General features: G+C 42.8%; 2 long non-coding RNA genes across 3 annotated transcripts in view; one reads left to right on the top strand and one right to left on the bottom strand.

Moving 5' to 3' along the window:
• Positions 1 to 21,932, top strand: part of LOC112532552 — a 57,199-nt gene that overhangs the window by 27,316 nt on the left and 7,951 nt on the right. For both annotated transcript variants that reach the window (XR_006939339.1, XR_006939340.1), the window contains exon 6: positions 14,388 to 14,846. This is a non-coding gene — a long non-coding RNA (uncharacterized LOC112532552). The remainder of the gene's footprint in view (positions 1 to 14,387; positions 14,847 to 21,932) is intronic.
• LOC121110975 overlaps positions 1 to 21,932 on the bottom strand; it is a 75,803-nt gene that overhangs the window by 9,866 nt on the left and 44,005 nt on the right. The window contains exon 7 of the long non-coding RNA XR_006939337.1: positions 215 to 6,135. This is a non-coding gene — a long non-coding RNA (uncharacterized LOC121110975). The remainder of the gene's footprint in view (positions 1 to 214; positions 6,136 to 21,932) is intronic.

The raw sequence follows: 21,932 nt of genomic DNA on the forward strand, positions 1-21,932 counted from the left end.
TTGGCACGTGAAATCTCTGAGGTGATGTGGCATTAATACATCAACAGGAGCGTGCTTTGAAGTTGACCTGTCCTCCTCTCAGTGGTGTTGGATGTATGGGGTCTTCTGGGATGTCATGTGGGGAAAGAAGACCTGTTTTTTTTCCTCTTTTTTGGGGGAGAGGTTGTATGGTGGGGTGGGTGGGAAAACAACGGATCTCTTGAGGCTGCCTTACCTTTGCCTTACACTGAATGCTGTTTACTCCAGTAATTATACAGGCTTTGTTTAATCTGCAACTGTATTTTCCTGGGTGTCTTTGAGCCATGTGAACTTCTTCCTGGGTGAGAGAGATGGGGGGAAAAAAAAAAAAAGCATCAGTTGAGCATTCAAGTGTCCTTCAATAGAACTGCATCTCACTCAGCATTAAATGGAAAATGTTATGTACCTTCAAACATCAAAACAGTAAGAAACCATTAATGGTTCATTATTGTCATTGAGTTGTAAGTTACCTCAGTGGTTTTACGTGAACTTACCCTACTTGGCAGTCTGAATCCTACTTCCATAAAGACTGACAGTATGGCGTTTGGGGTTTATCAGTGAGGAAGTACCTATTTAGCTGAGGAAGACAAGTCTTTAATTTAGAAATGCTATTTATCTATGGCTAAAGATGAAGCATAAGAGCTGTCATCAGATTTGAATGCTTGGTTTTGTGTTATGGAATAGGATGGAGTCACTAGGACAACTGAAAGAATTTCACCTCAGACTATGTCTAGATTTAGTCTGTATTTTAATTTTATGCAAGCTGTTGGACATTCTGTTATGCTGGAAACTGTTTTCAAGCTTCAATGCAAGTAATTTCAATCCCAATGTGATCAATCTTGTGTTGGATGTATTTGGACAACTCTAGAGAGAGAAACTTGAGCACCAGTTCCTTTCTTTAATGCACTAATGATCAGCTTGTTGAGTTAACTTTCTGTAGGAGTTAGAAATAAACTAAATTTTTTACCTTCCCCTGTTCAGAGAAGACAATGTGTGTTAAAACTGATGGAAAATCTGCGTATGTTTTAAAATGTACTTTGATTTGAATAATTCTGCATCTATATTAAGTTTTCAGTTTTTCTGTAGAGAGGAAGGAAGAAGGCTGTTGATGGTTTCTGAAATGGTTTTGGTGGAGAGAAGCCAGGCTGGTGATGGACACTGCATGGCCAACTTCAAAAACATGCTCTGATCCTTTCCTGGCACGTGTGCTCTGTACAGAAAGAGATTTTGACATTTTTAATGTGATGTGGAAACATGGATACGCTCCCATGAAATACAGTGAACTTAAATCTTTTATTTCATTCTGCTTTGAGACAGCTGGGACTGAAGATGGACTGTAATTCGAAACACAATTAGTCCTTTTTCTTTCCAATGGCGTGGAGCACAACCTACCTGCTCCTGACTCCTCATGGAGAGGTGTCAGGCAAGTAGAGGTGCCTAGGCTTTCATCTGTGTGTAAGGTTGCATTAATATTTTCTGGCTCTGCAAATGTTCAATGAACACTTATACTTTAAGATTACTGGGAAAAGTTCACGAGAGAGCTTTCAAGTTTTTATATAAAAAAAAGAAAGGGGGGTGGGGGGGGGGAGGGGTAAAACCAGGTTGCTGTACGTAAAGTGAGGCTTTGGATCAAACAGGGATCATTTCATGAGTCCCTCAAAAATCTGTGGGGTTTATTAGGGTACGTTGTTGTCAAGGATTTTAACAGGATTTTAACTTTTGATAATTGTTCTCTGTTGACCAAAGCTGAATTTCAGTGTCAAGCAGCACTGTGGTTAAGTTTATTTTGCTTTTTAAAAGTGGTGTAATGTGAGCTGAAGCACAGCAGTAACAGGAGTGTCGCTGGGGTAGCGAGGAGGGGATGCCTGTGGGAGGCTGCTGGCAGAGACTGGGATGCTCCTGACTGTCAGGGCACAGCCAGGGGGTGAGGGCCACAGCATGGCCACAGGAACGGGGATAGCCAGCAGGGTGGGGGCTCCTTGTGGACACGTGCTCTGATGGAGCAGTTTCCTGGGCTTTCATCATGTAATGTCAGCAGTGAAGGCTGTTGCCTTGTTTTGGGTACCGTGCACACTGCAAGCGCTGGGTAACAAGCACACCAACCTTGCTGGGTCTTGAGGCCTGCAGGCAGAACTGATGGCTGGAGGAGGGTGGTAGGCATGCATGCACTGATGAGCGCCCAGCCCTTGGGGGAAAGCGCTTCCCTAAAGCCCTGTGGAAGGGGAGAGCTCCTCTACACTGGGCTCAGCTTGCCCAAGGGCAGAGCTCCACAAAGCCTTTTGCAGCCATTAGTGCTGTCCCATGCTGCAAGCTGACTGCAAGGAGCATATCAACATCTCTGCAATGTGCTCAGATTTCAAAGGCGGTCCTCAAAACCAGCTGCATCTAAAAAAAATTGAGTATTTTTTATTATGATTTTTTTTTTGAAGATACCATGCCAAGCCTTTTGAAATGAAAGCTGGGGCAGGCCTAGTGGAGATTAATGTAGGAAAAATGCTGCTGGCTTGATAAGCCGCAGATGTCTGTGAGATTTGCTGAGGCTGTTGACAGCTCATGACGATTCACAGCTTGCAAAGTCCTCCATCCATGGCTTGCGTGCTGGATACATGGCTGCTGGTGTGGGGCAGGAGTCGGAGGAAATCTGCAAGAAAAATGAGAATTTTAGATCTGATCTGGACCTGTTTTCATAATAGGTGTTTCTTGCAGCTATTTAGGCAAAAACAGTGATGTTTTTGACAAAATAGTGTTGCTATAGGCAACCGTTGTTATAGAGCTGCAATGGGAAGATGTAAGCTGGTGAAATTCTCTGAAAGTATGAGGTGGTGGAAATATAGCTTATTACAGTTGATGTATTTATTATTATTTTAGAGAAGACCTTCAATGGGTCTTACCAATTAGTAAGTCTTAACAAATCAGCAGCAACTCATATGACTTCTTTTCCTTTTTTAATAGCATCCTCTCATCACAGTGTCACAGTTGCTGTGCTGAGTGTGCCAGCAAGTCCCCCTGCAGTCCATTAGGAGACAGGATTCACAAAAAGATCTCAAATTTCTATGAAGAAAAGCTAAGTTATACATCAGTCTCAAAATAAGGCAATTAAATAGCTTTGCTCTTCTACTGGTTCACATACGTATGACCTTATTTTTAGGGCAATGCTACTAGTTAGAGTGTTTCTGAATCAAACTGTTGTTTCTGCAATATCGATGTCTTCACTGACTCAAGATGTAGACGTGAAATTATCCCCTGCACACTGTCAGTGACCTTTCCTGCAGAAATCCTTTGGGTATCTCATCCTCTACTGAGATTAATGCTCTTCCAAGTCTGCACTCTTGAATGCCCTGATATCATATGTTCGGGCTTATTTTAGACAAACAATGAATTTAATTAAATTTGATGTTAGTTTTAATTTAAGTGATGCTTGTTTTCCGTCACCTTAAAATACCTTTGCAGATGCTGGTGTTCATGTTGCACCTTCTTGGTCCCAGTACTTTTGAGCATCTGGATAACGGGTTGAAATTAGTACAACCACAGTGCTCAGCAAGTCTCAAACAAATGCAGAGAACTGCTTTTCCAAAATATTTTGAAGCGAAGTATTCTTTGCATCGTTCACCGGGATGGCAGAGTTCCCTATTAAATTATGTTCCCTATTAAATTATGATATACATCAGGCCAGGAAGGATATTTGCAGAATCTTGAAAGGGATTTAGCGATTTAAAAGCAGATTTGACTCTAATGTGAATCTCTACAGGTGTAGGGTAAGATAAAGATCAATTTAAGGCTCTAGAAAAGAGTATGTTTAAGGAGTTTTGAGTAATTCATGTATTCGTGTAATTTTTGACAAACAACTGTGCTGTAGCTGAGCTTTGAATTCCAAATGGTTCCTAGTGCCTTCAATCTCATGCTCCTATTGGTTTTACTTTGTTTAATTCCGTTATGTGTTGGGAGTAATGGGTCTGTAATGCGAAAATGTTTTAACAAAATGGGTATCTGAATAAAATGGCAGTGCTACATAAAACCCCAGCAGGACGTTTCGTTAAAAGTAATTTATGCCTAGGTAATTAGTGGTGTTTTACTACTGAAATGTACACCACTTGGAGAAAGAGTCACTGGAGCCTTTCACACCTGCACGGGATATGAAATCCCAAACAATTAAAGCAATTAATATTTCCTTCTGAAAAGGTGTCCATTGTGCATTAGCTAAAAGTGTATTGCAGGAGTGAAAACAAAGGTGGTAAAGCAGAACGTGCGATCAGTGGAAAATGTACTGCTGGAGATTTTCTGACACATCTTGTCATTCCAGAAATACAGAGTGATTTTGTGAGCGAGTGGCATTTACAAGGCTGAATTTATCATAATATTCCTAGTGCAAGGCTTTGCTTTTAAAGAATGGCTACAGGGAGTAGTGGATTTTCCTAATAAGAATTAAAGGATGTTTGGTCTTTTGGTTGAAAAGTGAATACAAGTAGTATATGGGGTTAAAAGTCATCTTAAAAATCACAGAATCATAGAATGGCCTGGGTTGAAAAGGTCCACGATGATCATCTGGTTCCAACCCCCCTGCCATGTGCTGGGTAACCAACTACTAGACTAGGCTGCTCTGTATTTCCACTTATAGTCTAGGTCCCAGCCAGGTATATATTCAGTGTATACTTGACCATGTCCTGTCCTTGCTGTATAAGTGTTTACCCTGCTTATCCAAAGAGGGAAAAGTACTGCTCTGTACCAATCGCTTCAGTTTCACACTTGCATGTTATTACATTCTATGTTATGTTAAACAAAACCCCTCAAAAAAAACACAAAAAAGAAAAAAGAAAAAAAACAACAAGGAAAAGTTTTATATGTACCTCAAGGAAGTAAAAATGGAAAAAGAAGGATCTTTTAGGTGACAGCTCCGAACGCCCATCCTGAGTGCTTGTGGAATCAAATCAAAATGATTCCTTTGGAAGACAAAAACAAATGACGTTTGACTGATAATGCCACATTTGACTTCCATGAGTTTGTGTTTTTGTGGTCATCTTAGCAAAGAAGAGGGAAACTGAAATCCCCCTTTGCGTTTCCTGTGCAAAGCAGGCACAGTCTGTGGGCGCTCGGAGCCATCCCTCTCCTGGATCCCTATTTTTGGAAGCCTGTAGAAGGTCAGTGGGAAACATAACCCCCAGTTCCTAAGGCAAAAGCAGCCTGGATTATCATTCACAAGAAACTAAAGACGGAGTGCTATTAGAGAGCGAATAGCTACTCCTAATAGTATTTCCTAGATGAACACAAGCAGCTTAAATTTCGGTGGTTCAAAATTAGTTGCTGAATTAGAAAAATGTTCAGGTCAATTTTTTTCCTTAATTACTGCCGCTGTTTAACTTTTGAAATCTAGCTGTTGTTGCTGAGAAAAGACTTCAGGAACCTATCCACAAGAAGCCTTTTAATATTAAGAGCACAGTCATTTATCAAATTGCTAAGAAAAATAAATACGTTAGCATATATTCCTGATTGTTTTGTACTGCCTTAATGTGCAAGTTGCTGCACTTGCATTAAGAAGCCTAGGATTGGGTGTAACCGGTATTTTGTGCATTCTATTAGAAAATGGGCATTGAAAACTAAATGAAATGCTTTGTTTCCCTGATGGTTGTCTTGTGTTGGAGCTCCATGAATGCAATCTTTGCTCTGAGCAGGATGTGCAGGACAGAAAGGTGTTTACTGTTTGCAAGCCTTTGCCTTTAAGGAAAAAAAAACCAAACCAAAAGTAAAAAAAAGAGAAGGAATAATGACAGAAGAAAAAAGGGACTGGGATGAGTGTGATGTGTGGTGGGTGAGAAGCTTTCTACACCTCCCATCCCAGGAGAGCATTGCAGAGCTGTGTGATGGAGGTGGGAGGCAAAACATTCTTCCCCATCTCGTTCAGTGAGACACAGAGAGGGTTTGACTTGGGTTTGTGGTCCTGGCACACTCAGTCCTTGTGCTACTCGAGCTCAGCTGCCCAGCCAGTGTGGCTTTGCCAGTGTGGCAGTGCTGGGAAGCAGCTGTGTATAGGCCATGGCTCTGCTTGGGGATTCTGGCTTCCATCCTCTTGTGCCTGTTGGTGACTGAGTCTCTTCAGGGAAGGATGTGTCTTCTCCAAGAAAGCTAGAAAAAAGAAAAAAAGTTTTAAGATCTTTTATATATTAATTCACATTTTAAAGTTGACATTCTTCAGAAGGGGAGAAAGCATCAAATTCATTGTTTGGTGAACAGCAGAAGTTGATTTATGGCTCCTCTTGACTCAGTCATGCAGCAGAGGAGCAGCTGGTAATGCAACCAGTTAAAATAAGTTAATATAAAGAGGAGGAAATGCTATATAACAGAGGCAAAGGGATATTATTAGCTCCTGCACTCTGCTAGTGAAGATCCAGGGAACGAGAGAAGCTTGTTAGGAGGCCAAGGAAGCTTCCCTGCAGCTCCCATTCCCCTCTCCTGCAGGCTGGCTCCCAGGGCTGTGTTTGCAGCTGTGTCTGCAGCAGGCACTGTGTGCCTGGCTGTGCTGGGGGCAGAGAGGTGCTGGGCAGTGGAGTTTGGCACTTGTGTGTCTCTGTCAAGAGAGATTGCTGGATTGTGCTTTGCTGTGCTGCATCAGAGACAAAAATGTCATGCGTTGGAGGAGCTTTGGAGGATAGAAAACAGACATTTTCTATGTGTTGATCAAATTGGGCAGGAGACAAGTGACTCTTTGAAGGTGTGTGGCAAGGTACAGACCTGCTGGATGGGCAGTGAAGTGGTTGCTCTGCTCAGAGGATGTCACATTAGTAATGCGGCAAATAGGGCTGTATAGGACAGGAATCTCAGTCATGGATACGTAGGACAGACATTCCCCTACCTGAGCCTCATCTTAGAGTGCTGAAGCTTTTACTCATATTTCTCTGAGAAATCATTCTGGACTCTGCTTGCTCTGACAGAACAACCTTCTCCTCCTATTTGACTACTTGTTCCCTAATGCCATACTGTAAGCCATGAGCTCAGCAGGCTAGCTGTGAGATACTGCAATGTGCTCAAATTCCTTCAAGGGGTGTAAAGGAAAATTAACATCAGTGATTTTCAGCTTAAAAATGCAAACCCACAAGACTCTGCACCATCCTCATTAAAACAAAAAGTTTTTCATATAGGAAAATGTAGAACAAACAAAAATAATTTAAACCCTGGAAAATGTGCGTGTGAGACCATCTGAAGCCAGGTCTGGCTCGGGATCATTTGTGCGACTGTGCTCTGTGTGCATTTCAGATTAAATTCCTCTTTCATAAATACTGAGAGCTGAAGCTTGCGCCATGTAGTGCGTGAGATATCATTAATGCTTGCATAGTAGCATGGACACCTCCTTGTTTCTGCTTGAGGATGTCTTCAGTGATATTCTGTTGGACTGCATTCACTGTTGTCCTAACTGTATCACATTGATGCTGATAGCTACTGCAGGATCACCTCAGGTGTGCAATAACAACTCAATTTTTGCAGCTTTAAATGAGGTATCAAATTGTAAAGTCAATCCTTGCAATTAATCTCATGCTTTTAATAATGCATTTTATGTTATGAAAAGGTCATTCTTTTGCATTTTTTTCTTCAATTCAACCAGTTCCTTCCATACAGTAGTTCCCAGATTCTTTGCATTGACAACACTCTTCAGTTTATTTTGTTGGACTAGTTTGGCTTTGTGTCTAGAGATCCTGAACAAAAATATTTAGACCACTTGTCCTGTACCTATTCTTGGCAATTTCTGCTAGCGAGTTTTCTCCAGCTTGAGACCAAACTTCTCAAGAATACTCATTTCTATTTTGTCTTGCCCCAATTCTCATTCAATTGACAGTTTCTCTGCTAAACTTCAGTGTTCTTCAGAGTAATGTTTTTCTTAAGACACCATTTCAGGTAGTGTATTAATATCTAACCACGAGAGATCTGTTACATCAGCTTTCTTTGGTAAGTTTTCTAGAAAAAGTCACTTAATTGGACACGCACAATAGGTGTCCATGTACACAATAGTATGTGAAGGTCTGTCTGGGTTATAAGCTCACTTTCCCTTTTCTTCAGGTTCTTTATTCCTCCAAGATTTCTTCAAAAGAATTAAAGACTAAAATATAATTGTTTGAAGTAATTTCTCTCAGCCCTGTTTATAAATATCAGCGTTATTGCTCTCTGTTCAGCTGGAATCACTGGTGACCTGATGGATCTTTCCTCAGTACTTAATGTAGCTTCTGCTGTTCTTTTATTTCTGCTTCTGCCAGCCCAGATATATTAAACCTTCTGAGTTTTGTTTCTATCTTAGTTGTGATCATCTCATATCCTTGTTGCTACCTATATAAACCTGCTTCATCTTAAAAAATGACATCAGATTCTCATTTAAACCTGTACCTAGATCCTCATTCTGTATCCTATCTGTACCATATGCTGCCTTCTTTTGTTGTTGTTATTGTTGTTCCCTTCTTGGTTATCCTTTTATTTGGATGCAATGGACTTGTCGCCGTCTGTTCCGAGATACTTTTCAAATCTGCAGAATCACATTTGCTCCAGATGTATGCAAAATGAAATAATTTTTCTTAATATTTTTCCTGTGCCTTACAAACATTTAACTTAATTTGTTTTGTGCTTCCTAAAATCATGTGTGCATAGGCACTGCCTTAGTGAGATGTGTTTTATTTAAATGTAGTAATAAAAAAAAAAAGTAAAAAAAAAAAAAAGAGCAACAGCTCCCAGTCTCCGGATTGAGAATTCGTTTGTCCTTAGCAAGTGAGATGGTTTTGGCAGCAATCACACTAAACAGGGATTTTCCAATCTTGGCTGCTAACATGAGATTCCTTGTTTAGGATCACGTTGCTTGTAGATTACAGAATTGGCCACAGAATAGACACACTGCTCAAATGACAGATTTGTCCAACCTGTGCCGTGTTACAGGAAACGGGGCCATGTTTTGTAAACCAGAGCTAATATTTTCCATCTGTAACCAAAGTACAAGACTGATGAAGGACATAAAGAATATTATGCAATGGAGAATGACTGAAAGGAGAAATCTCAAGCCTTAAGATATTGCGTTTCACTTGTTTGTTTCTCTCATTAATTTTCAGGAGGCTTCAAATAATAATACAATTCTTACCTAGTAAGTATATCTGAAACAATCCAAAGCAGCTATAATCACATTCTCCGGAGAAACGTTCACAGCTATTCTGGGCTTTAAGACAAAGCATTTCCATTTAGTAGCTGACTTTGTAACATCCCCATGAAAATACATTGTGCATGTTATTGGGTAAAACATTTAGGTTGTGCTTTTTGCCTCCCTCCTTCTTAAAGGACTAAACAGGCTCTGCTGAATTTCTAGTGTATTCAAACAGATATGTTATGAGAAATCCAGGACTCCAATTTCTATCCTAGCTATCCCCCCTGAAGATGACAAACTTAGAAATGAAGTGCCAGGTATTAGCCCCAAAGAGCTTCCTATTTTAAATTAGAAGAACAATCAAGTCTGTAACGCACATCTACTTTTACAAATGCCTTAGTATTCAAGGATAATCAACTTTTGTCAACTGTTAATTGGTTATTTGCTTATAGTGGTGCTAAAAAAGCTCTTCCTACTTAGATGTATGAATGGTGGGGAGGGAGGGAAGTCTCCTAAACAATTCAAGAGATAGTCAGCAGACAGAAATAAAAAATAATCTATTCCTGAAATGAGTATTTCTAGTAGGTCAGATGATGCATTACAGGCTCCAGAAATGGATTAATGATAGATGGATGACACCACATCTTCGGATAGGTGTTGGGTTGTGTGCCACCTCTTTGTTGTTGGATTGTTGGTTTTTTAATGGTGACCATTTCTTCAAAGGTTTTCCTGTTGTTTTTTTGTTTGTTTGTTTGTTTTGGTTTGGTTTTGAGGTTGTTGTTGTTGTTGTTTTTTCTTCCCTAGAGGAGAGCTCCCTCTCAGGCAGCCTTTTATTCCCAAAAATTCACTTTGAGGGAAGGGAGGCTCTGGTTTGGAGGTTCTCTGGGAAGAGCTCTTGTTGAGTTCATCACATGAGCACGAACTGTGTAGAGACAAGATTTCAAGACTGGACCGTATTTTGGAAGACAGTGCCTGGAAGTGCCAATGTGAGGAAAAAATTAAATAAAGTTAATTGTAGTAGACCACTACAGGGTGCGAAGGGGAAATGCTTGCCAGGCTAGGTCTTTCAGGGAGCTGGGACAGAGAACCTAGCAAGCATTGCTGGTTTTGTGCTGAACAGATGGCCACAAGAATGTCATGCTCATAGAAGGGGATTTCCAAAAGGGCAAAATTTGGCTCCATTTCTCCTAGCTTGTGGTATCTACGACAGTTGTGGGGCTGTGGTTTTAACTTCAGAGTGAAAATGCTTTGTCTATAAAGAAAATAGTCCTCTGCTAGGTTGTATTTGATAGTGAATGAATGTGTAAAGACTATGAGTGGCATGTAATTTTTTTTTTCCTTTTCTATGGCAAACCATTTCATGTACTTCTGCCCTAATTTCCATCTACCTCCAGAGTAGCACTTGACCAGTCTAGGGCTGTGATGATGTTGTATAAATACTTTTAAGTGCTTCTAGAAAGCAAGTTCTCCGTACAAAACTATGGGAAATAATTCAAGAGAAATAAAGTAGCATAGGTGACTTTCTTTTACCAGACAACAAAGCCAGAAATAAAATCTGGGGTTTCTAATAATATATTTCTGATATATACAGAGAATGATAATTTCTTAGTGCTTACAGAACACGTTTTCAAGCAAGGTTTAGTATCAAACAGAATGGTTTTCTCATACTGAGCAGCCAACTTTTCCGAGTACAAACAGCTTGCAGTGATGCTATAGTCTACAGTAAGTTGTGGCTGCATACGGGAGGGAAATGTTGGTACCCCTTTGTGTAGTAACACTATCATGGGCTGCTGCTTCAAAGAAGTTGTCATCCTATCTCAGGCAGTCAGAGGTGGAAAAAATGACAGGTCAGTCTTTAAAAGAACATCCCTAAACTCCTTGCTGGTTGACATGACGGGTGCATGTTTTAGGGGGTAGGTATGCTCCAAAAAGTTACTGTTGACATATATGAAATATAGGGCTTCTGCCTGAAATCCGCTCCTGCCCATTGCATCTTCCTCTCTAATCCACGTCCTCTCGCACCTCATGCTTTCAGCAGTACGACTTGTAAAGTTTGTTTTGATATTTTAGCATTCTCTGAAGGATGGAAGATCAATAAGAGTACAAATATGCAAATTTAGTATGGTAAACTACTTGTGCCTGCTGCTAGATAAGGGCACGGTTGCTTTCATAGCACCATCCTAATCTCTGCACATAAGATGAAGTAGTGATGGGACTGGGCAGCACACAGGGCTCGTTTCTGCTAGTATTCTCCAAAAAATCCAGGATGAATAACAACTATGTTGTCAGTGTCTTCCAGTTGCAGGAAGTATGCATGCTCAGGAAAGAAGTTTGGAATTGGTTCTTTCTCAGTTGTAAGTTTGTGGGATTTTGTTCTTCTTTTTTTTTTTTTTTCAAAAGTAATTCCCTTCATTTAATAATTGTTTTTAAATATCATTCATTATTCTCACATGTATGTTTGTCTCTGGCCTCTTCCACCTTCCTGTTTTATATATTTAACCCCGTCATCGTGGTTCTCTATCATCTTTATCACTACAGCTTCTCAGTAATGGAAAAAATATACTGTATTGGGTAGTCCTTTCTGCCTGAGACAGTATTATTTTGGCAAAATGCGATCTTTGACTCTAAAACCTCTCCCTCTTGCCAAAATCTAATTCAAATACTGGTGGTCTGATCACAGTTCACAGTTAAAAAATTAAAGGTGAGCAGGACTGCCCTCAGGCCTCATGCTTGTCTTCGGGGGAAAAAAAAACAGTTCATAAATAGTGCAGGCTCTCCCACCCCGCTCTTTAGCAAACCTCGCACATAGCCCTAGACCTACTCGCATTTGTCACAGCATGTCCCAAGAGCTCAGCCAAGGCAGGAATTCAGCTTTACTAATCCCAAGCAGCTTCCTGCAAGATCAAGTATCAGGGAAAGAAATATGTTCTTTTATAGCAAAACTAAATTTCTAACCCCTCGCCTCGTGCCAGAACCAATGCTGCCACTCGCTCCAGTCTCAGTGGTGAGTCAAAGGTGGCAGATGTCCCTGCTGCCTTCAACCTTCCTCCCCCATTTGATCTGGAGCCTGCAAGTTGTTAGTGGTAATTCATGCCTATTAGTTTCCCAGCCCTAACCTGCGCTGTATACACGAGTCCCTCAGAAGTCATCTAGATGCAGAGATAGAATTGTTTTTATGCTTTCTGGAAGCACTGACTTTACCAAATGCTGTTCCATCTCTGCTAGAAATGATCTGAGGCTGGAACTGTTTGAGTTTGCTTTAAATTAGAGTTTGAAGTAAGAGTTCACCTTTCACCTTTGGCCAAGAAGTAGATGTATTCTGTATTTGGCAACACTAATTCTTCTACATGCTGATACTGTTGTAAAGTAATACCTTCTTCACCTTATAAAGCTCTAACTGTTGATATTTGGTATTGTTTTTCTAAGGGTAAGCCTATGCTTCAGGCTGTACTTAGGTCTGATTTGAGAAATAGAGACAACTTGTTGATACCTGTTCATTTTAGTCTCTGGGAGCTGGGACAGCAGAGCTGAGTGCTATTTCCCACTTGTGTAGCCTTTGTTGGTCATTGTTTGGAGGCAAAGTTAGAATTGAACATCTTAATCTGACCTAAATAAAAGGGACACACAATAAAGTCAATCCTTCCAAAATGAGAGCTGCTGCTGGAATCGCTAAGTGCCTCCTTGCTGCTTCAGACCAGGCTGGGGACAACTGGCTGGCTGTCCTCTGGCCTGGGTTCAGTAAGGGTGGTGGTCTGTCTGGCTCAGCCAGATGTGGGTCTGGTGCCTTGGAGCAGTACTGAGGCAGTTTAAGGGTAGATGTTAGTTGCTATGTGCATGGACTATACCTCTCATCTTATTTTAAGATGAGTAGCAAAGATAGGCAATAAAGTTGCTTCAGAAAATCGGTGGCAGTGAACCTCTATAACTAGCTGATCTCCTGACATTTACAGCAACAAGCTAAAGGCCAGCTGCAGCATAGGGATGTGTTCCTGGCCAGTGTTTGCTGGAAATGCTTGTGATGATTGTGACTAGGTCTAGCACTGAGACAAGGGGCTAGGACTGAGGGAAGGAGATCATTTTAAGCTTGTTTATGGGGGGGCCTGTTGATGGTAGTTTTGTTTGCAAATGGCTGTTCGTACAGGAGATTGCAGGAACCCACTCCTCTGTGGAGCACAGTTAAGTTTAAGTCTTCCTAAACTGGTTAAACATTTTCATAGTGGTAAGGCAGTGGTTAGCACTTGACGTGGAGGCTCCAGATCAGGAAAGCCATGGCTATTGGTTCGGGTCTTGGATCCTTCATCGAATTTGGATGAAGAAAAGGAGAATACTTCACTATTTTCATTGCTGGTCAGAGGTACAGCTATGTTACGGAATGGAGTCAGGAAACAGGTTCAAATAATTCATAATGGATGGTGCCTCAGTTGGAAATTTATAGCTGAGATGTCATGGCAGAACTAAAAGCTGCCATGGCTGTGACTTTGAGTCAGATCTGTGGGCTGGATTTATTGCCGGCCCTTTGCAGCTCCTCCTGCCAAGACTCCAACTTATCCTGATAACTGGTTTTCCTGTCTCAATTCAAGATTGAATTAGTGAAGGACAAGTGAAACGATAGCTACTGACAGAGGTCGGTAGCAGGACACGGTCCTGCTCTTTGTGCTGCCTTAAGGTTTGAGCTGAAGGCTGGGTCTGGGTGTATGGCTGTCCAGTGATTCACTCAGAGGCAGTGGTTACAGGAGGGAAAATACAGAGCCAGAATGAATTAAACACCTTTTTTGTTCAGTAGTGCCCATTATTTTCCGTTTTGGGAGATTCACTTTTCAATCTGCGTCCAACTCATTCGGAAGCCTTTTGTGTATGTGATACATGGATGATACATGGATCTCTGAGAACAGCTCTGACCCTTTACATTTCTTTTCAATGGTAAAATGTTATTTATAGTAGGGAGTTTGAGGCTATGGAGTTATTGGCTGTATGTCTTATAAAGCAAGCCAAATGCAGAACCAAAATAATTCTGATTCAAGTTTCTCTAAGCCCAAGCTCTGCTGCTATTTGTGGGATCCATTTAAAAAAAAAAAAAAATCCTCCTTAAAGCCTTTCAGATCTGTTCAGATCTTTCTTTATCTTGCAGAATTTGGATCTTCCATCCAATTAAAGCACTGAAAAACAAGAATTCGGTGTAGCTGGAAATTTGGGGGGACAAGTTATAAAGTTATGCTCTCCTTCTGTGAGGAAGGTTTATTGTACCTTTTTCTGGTTTTCTTCCTAGATGTGAGGTGAGGGCACATGGATACCTGGATCTGCACAATGGAGAAGTGGAGGCATTGGGGAAACTTGTGTCTTTTAACCCAGGAAACTGCAGGTGTAAGATGCCTCAAAGGACAGAAGAGCAAAGGATGCTGCAACAGCAGACTAAAGTTTGGTATTTTACTATTTCAGATGCTCAGGTGGACTGGGTTCTGTTTTTCGTTCAAGTCTCATCTTTGTCCCTACTTAGATGACTTGATTTCTGCTGAGTATTTCCCTTTTCTTTTACAGCTGTAATGGAGCAACTGTATGACAAAAAGTCCTGTATTTCTTCTTCTCGTCAGTTCTGATAATGCAGGTGGGCATTTGAATTAAATGCCACAGCAGCAGTTCATAGAAGAGCAAAGGTGATGCTGGGTTTCATTCCTCTTTGCCTGGGAAGCAAGCTGGCATTGGGCCTGGGCCAGCTGGGGTTTACCAGGTAAGAACTGCCCATTTTCCAACTCCCCAGGCACTGTGCTCCGTTCGCACTTTCCTCCCCACAGGGCACATCCCTGAAGGCTGATATTTCATATCACCACTTTGCCACAACCCTCCATGACAGGGAGAAAATTTCAGTCGTTCGCCTCATTTACTTGCAAACCTTTATAAATACCGCAACTAATAGCCTGGGTAAGTGGAAGATTAATTTCCATACCACCTGGCGGCAAGCTGTGGATTAGGCTGTTGTCCCTCTTGTGGGTTTAATGTTTGAGGAGCAGAGCACTCAAGTGCCCAGACAATCAGCCTCTTGTTTAAACAATGAGCTTATAGGTCTTGTTAGCCAGTGCTCTTAAATTTTCATTTTATTCCGGTATGCAGGGTTGTGTGATGTGGAGAATTGCTTCAGTGCAGAAAGATTGTAAACCTGTTCAATTAAAGGAAGTGCTCAGATCCAGCTGTTGGCATCCCATGAATGCCAGTGTTCCTAGCAAAGTAAATAAGGCAGACACACTCCACCCTTGGAACAGATACGAAGATTTGCGCCTTAATTCTCCTGAAAGAAGAGTCTTTGTTTGGAAAAGACCGTTAGCAAAAGTAAGAGGAATGCAAAACTCGATGCATAAAATACCCAGTTAGACAAAGTCTTCTGCAGATAACAGAGAGGGCTCTATAGTATGGGTCCAGTAAAGAAAAAAAAAAAACAAACCCACAGTAAATATCACGTACAGTTGAAGATCCTGTTACAGTTACAGAATTTTCTTCTAAATTCTGAATGCCTTCCTTACTTATATGGAGACATATGTTGCAGATAAATTTTTCCTATACTTTCACTTCCAAGAAAGAGACTAACAAGCATAGCTGTGGTGTGTGCACACTTGCAGCATGTGCAAGAACATGCTCTATACCATTTGCATGTACTTCAGGAGGGACCTTTGTGCCTTTTCCTCTTGGGGTTTTCCAGTTGCCTTGCTTTTGGTGGCAGCGGAGCACTTATTCGTGGGTGACAGAAGGGTTATTGGAGGTACTGAATGGTCAGCTGGTTATGGGAGATGTCTTTGTAGGGGTTGGAAAATATGTGTGTTTTTATGTATATACATGGCCTGCTTTGGAAGTAGTACCTCTTGTTTTATCGTTGGCCAACAACCTAAGAGGTGGGTGGTGGTGATATGACAGTAGAGTTGAACCTTCCTGACAATATTCTTTGAAGTGTTGTTGCAGTGCAACAGACAGTATGTCACAGTATGACACAGAAGTGCAGAGGAAGCAAAAGGTGTGACACTGAATATTTCCATACAGAAAAAAAGCACCACTGACATTCATGGATGCTTGCTGAATGCTTAGCCTCAGTCAAACTCCCCTGCTTGCGTATGCATCGTGTGCTCGCCTTGCATGTATTGTTTACTTTGTTTCCATTTATATTAAACTTACTTACATTTTCTTTTTTTACTTTTATATTTTTGTTTTTCAGTTTTTCTTTGTTTACATGTTTTTTTTCCTATTAACTTTGTTTACATCTACTTTGTTTACAGTAAGAAAGTCAGCATTAAGTTATTGTAATTACAGGAAACGAAGTGTAGTCAAGGTGAACTTAAATGAAGTGAGTGAAAACCACATAAACGTAAGCAAAGTAAACATGCATGTCAAGAAAGTGAACATAAACAAAGCAAGCTTAAGCTTAACCAATGTTGTCAATGGTTTTTGGGCTGGTTCTGCCCAGTTCCATGACTACCAGGGCAGAGGGATTTCGGAAAATCACTGCTGCTGGAAAAGGGAAAGAGGGGACCCCAAATTAATTAAAAAAAGCAGCAACAATCTGAGGAGAAACAAACAAATTTAACTCCTCATGCACTACATGATGTTATGATGTGGAATACTAATTATGAAAAATCATAAAACCATGACAAAAGTGAACAGAAAAAACATAAATAAAGTGAACGTAAACAACCCTAACGTAAACAACCAACCCTAACGTAAACAACCCCCCTAACGTAAACAACCCCCCTAACGTAAACAACCCCCCTAACGTAAACAACCCCCCTAACGTAAACAACCCCCCCTAACGTAAACAACCCTAACGTAAACAACCCCCCCTAACGTAAACAACCCCCCCTAACGTAAACAACCCCCCTAACGTAAACAACCCCCCCTAACGTAAACAACCATAACGTAAACAACCCCCCTAACGTAAACAACCCCCCCTAACGTAAACAACCATAACGTAAACAACCCCCCCTAACGTAAACAACCCCCCCTAACGTAAACAACCCCCCCTAACGTAAACAACCCCCCCTAACGTAAACAACCCCCCCTAACGTAAACAACCATAACGTAAACAACCCCCCCTAACGTAAACAACCCCCCCTAACGTAAACAACCCTAACGTAAACAACCCCCTTAACGTAAACAACCCCCCTAACGTAAACAACCCCCCTAACGTAAACAACCCCCCTAACGTAAACAACCCCCCCTAACGTAAACAACCCCCCTAACGTAAACAACCCCCCCTAACGTAAACAACCCCCCCTAACGTAAACAACCCCCTTAACGTAAACAACCCCCCCTAACGTAAACAACCCCCCTAACGTAAACAACCCCCCTAACGTAAACAACCCCCCCTAACGTAAACAACCCCCCTAACGTAAACAACCCCCCCTAACGTAAACAACCCTAACGTAAACAACCCCCCCTAACGTAAACAACCCCCCTAACGTAAACAACCCCCCCTAACGTAAACAACCATAACGTAAACAACCCCCCCTAACGTAAACAACCCCCCTAACGTAAACAACCCCCCCTAACGTAAACAAATATAACGTAAACAACCCCCCTAACGTAAACAACCCTAACGTAAACAACCCCCCCTAACGTAAACAACCCCCCTAACGTAAACAACCCCCCTAACGTAAACAACCCCCCCTAACGTAAACAACCCCCCTAACGTAAACAACCCCCCCTAACGTAAACAACCATAACGTAAACAACCCCCCCTAACGTAAACAACCCCCCCTAACGTAAACAACCCCCCTAACGTAAACAACCCCCCTAACGTAAACAACCCCCCCTAACGTAAACAACCCTAACGTAAACAACCCCACCTAACGTAAACAACCCCCCCTAACGTAAACAACCCTAACGTAAACAACCCCCCCAACGTAAACAACCCCCCCTAACGTAAACAACCCCCCCTAACGTAAACAACCCCCCCTAACGTAAACAACCCCCCTAACGTAAACAACCCCCCCTAACGTAAACAACCCTAACGTAAACAACCCCCCCTAACGTAAACAACCCCCCCTAACGTAAACAACCCCCCTAACGTAAACAACCCCCCTAACGTAAACAACCCCCCCTAACGTAAACAACCCCCCTAACGTAAACAACCCCCCCTAACGTAAACAACCCTAACGTAAACAACCCCCCCTAACGTAAACAACCCCCCTAACGTAAACAACCCCCCTAACGTAAACAACCCCCCCTAACGTAAACAACCCTAACGTAACCAACCCCCCTAACGTAAACAACCCCCCCTAACGTAAACAACCCCCCTAACGTCAACAACCATAACGTAAACAACCCCCCCTAACGTAAACAACCCCCCCTAACGTAAACAACCCCCCTAACGTAAACAACCCCCCCTAACGTAAACAACCCCCCCCAACGTAAACAACCATAACGTAAACAACCCCCCTAACGTAAACAACCCCCCTAACGTAATCAACCCCCCTAACGTAAACAACCCCCCTAACGTAAACAACCCCCCCTAACGTAAACAACCCTAACGTAAACAACCCCCCTAACGTAAACAACCCCCCCTAACGTAAACAACCCTAACGTAAACAACCCCCCCTAACGTAAACAACCCCCCCTAACGTAAACAACCCCCCTAACGTAAACAACCCCCCCTAACGTAAACAACCATAACGTAAACAACCCCCCCTAACGTAAACAACCCCCCCTAACGTAAACAACCATAACGTAAACAACCCCCCCTAACGTAAACAACCCCCCCTAACGTAAACAACCCCCCTAACGTAAACAACCCCCCTAACGTAAACAACCATAACGTAAACAACCCCCCCTAACGTAAACAACCCCCCCTAACGTAAACAACCCCCCTAACGTAAACAACCCCCCTAACGTAAACAACCCTAACGTAAACAACCCCACCTAACGTAAACAACCCCCCCTAACGTAAACAACCCTAACGTAAACAACCCCCCCTAACGTAAACAACCCCCCCTAACGTAAACAACCCCCCTAACGTAAACAACCCCCCCTAACGTAAACAACCCCCCTAACGTAAACAACCCCCCCTAACGTAAACAACCCTAACGTAAACAACCCCCCCTAACGTAAACAACCCCCCCTAACGTAAACAACCCCCCTAACGTAAACAACCATAACGTAAACAACCCCCCTAACGTAAACAACCCCCCTAACGTAAACAACCCCCCCTAATGTAAACAACCCCCCTAACGTAAACAACCCCCCTAACGTAAACAACCCTAACGTAAACAACCCCCCCTAACGTAAACAACCCCCCTAACGTAAACAACCCCCCTAACGTAAACAACCCCCCCTAACGTAAACAACCCTAATGTAACCAACCCCCCTAACGTAAACAACCCCCCCTAACGTAAACAACCCCCCTAACGTAAACAACCATAACGTAAACAACCCCCCCTAATGTAAACAACCCCCCCTAACGTAAACAACCCCCCCTAACGTAAACAACCCCCCTAACGTAAACAACCCCCCCTAACGTAAACAACCCCCCCCAACGTAAACAACCATAACGTAAACAACCCCCCTAACGTAAACAACCCCCCTAACGTAAACAACCCCCCCTAACGTAAACAACCCCCCTAACGTAAACAACCCTAACGTAAACAACCCCCCCTAACGTAAACAACCCCCCCTAACGTAAACAACCATAACGTAAACAACCCCCCTAACGTAAACAACCCCCCTAACGTAAACAACCCCCCTAATGTAAACAACCCCCCCTAACGTAAACAACCCTAACGTAAACAACCCCCCCTAACGTAAACAACCCCCCTAACGTAAACAACCCCCCCTAACGTAAACAACCCTAACATAAACAACCCCCCCAACGTAAACAACCCCCCTAACGTAAACAACCATAACGTAAACAACCCCCCCCTAACGTAAACAACCCCCCTAACGTAAACAACCCCCCTAACGTAAACAACCCCCCCTAACGTAAACAACCCCCCCTAACGTAAACAACCCTAACGTAAACAACCCCCCCTAACGTAAACAACCCCCCTAACGTAAACAACCCCCCCTAACGTAAACAACCCCCCCTAACGTAAACAACCCCCCTAATGTAAACAACCCTAACGTAAACAACCCCCCCTAACGTAAACAACCATAACGTAAACAACCCCCCCTAACGTAAACAACCCCCCCAAACGTAAACAACCCCCCTAACGTAAACAACCCCCCCTAACGTAAACAACCCCCCTAACGTAAACAACCATAACGTAAACAACCCCCCCTAACGTAAACAACCCCCCTAACGTAAACAACCCTAACGTAAACAACCCCCCCTAACGTAAACAACCATAACGTAAACAACCCCCCTAACGTAAACAACCCCCCCTAACGTAAACAACCCCCCTAACGTAAACAACCCCCCCTAACGTAAACAACCCCCCCTAACGTAAACAACCACCCTAACGTAAACAACCCCCCCTAACGTAAACAACCCCCCTAACGTAAACAACCCCCCCTAATGTAAACAACCCCCCTAACGTAAACAACCCCCCCTAACGTAAACAACCCTAACGTAAACAACCCTCCCTAACGTAAACAACCCCCCCTAACGTAAACAACCCCCCTAACGTAAACAACCATAACGTAAACAACCCCCCCCTAATGTAAACAACCCCCCCCAACGTAAACAACCCCCCCTAACGTAAACAACCCCCCCAACGTAAACAACCCCCTAACGTAAACAACCCCCCCTAACGTAAACAACCCTAACGTAAACAACCCTCCCTAACGTAAACAACCACCCTAACGTAAACAACCCCCCCTAACGTAAACAACCATAACGTAAACAACCCCCCCTAACGTAAACAACCCCCCCTAACGTAAACAACCCCCCTAACGTAAACAACCCCCCCTAACGTAAACAACCATAACGTAAACAACCCCCCCTAACGTAAACAACCCCCCCTAACGTAAACAACCATAACGTAAACAACCCCCCTAACGTAAACAACCCCCCCTAACGTAAACAACCCTAACGTAAACAACCCCCCCTAACATAAACAACCCCCCCTAACGTAAACAACCCCCCTAACGTAAACAACCCCCCCTAACGTAAACAACCCCCCTAACGTAAACAACCCCCCCTAACGTAAACAACCCTAACATAAACAACCCCCCCTAACGTAAACAACCCCCCCAACGTAAACAACCCCCCTAACGTAAACAACCATAACGTAAACAACCCCCCCCTAACGTAAACAACCCCCCTAACGTAAACAACCCCCCCTAACGTAAACAACCCTAACGTAAACAACCCCCCCTAACGTAAACAACCCCCCCTAACGTAAACAACCCCCCTAACGTAAACAACCCCCCCTAACGTAAACAACCCCCCTAACGTAAACAACCCCCCCTAACGTAAACAACCCTAACGTAAACAACCCCCCCTAACGTAAACAACCCCCCCTAACGTAAACAACCATAACTTAAACAACCCCCCCTAATGTAAACAACCCCCCCTAACGTAAACAACCCCCCTAACGTAAACAACCCCTCCCAACGTAAACAACCCCCCCCAACGTAAACAACCATAACGTAAACAACCCCCCTAACGTAAACAACCCCCCTAACGTAAACAACCCCCCCTAACGTAAACAACCCCCCTAACGTAAACAACCCCCCTAACGTAAACAACCCCCCCTAACGTAAACAACCCCCCCAAACGTAAACAACCCCCCTAACGTAAACAACCCCCCTAACGTAAACAACCCCCCCTATCGTAAACAACCCTAACGTAAACAACCCCCCCTAACGTAAACAACCCCCCTAACGTAAACAACCCCCC

This window comes from Gallus gallus, chromosome 5, assembly GCF_016699485.2.
Source record: "Gallus gallus isolate bGalGal1 chromosome 5, bGalGal1.mat.broiler.GRCg7b, whole genome shotgun sequence".
Classification (NCBI taxonomy): Eukaryota; Metazoa; Chordata; class Aves; order Galliformes; family Phasianidae; genus Gallus; species Gallus gallus.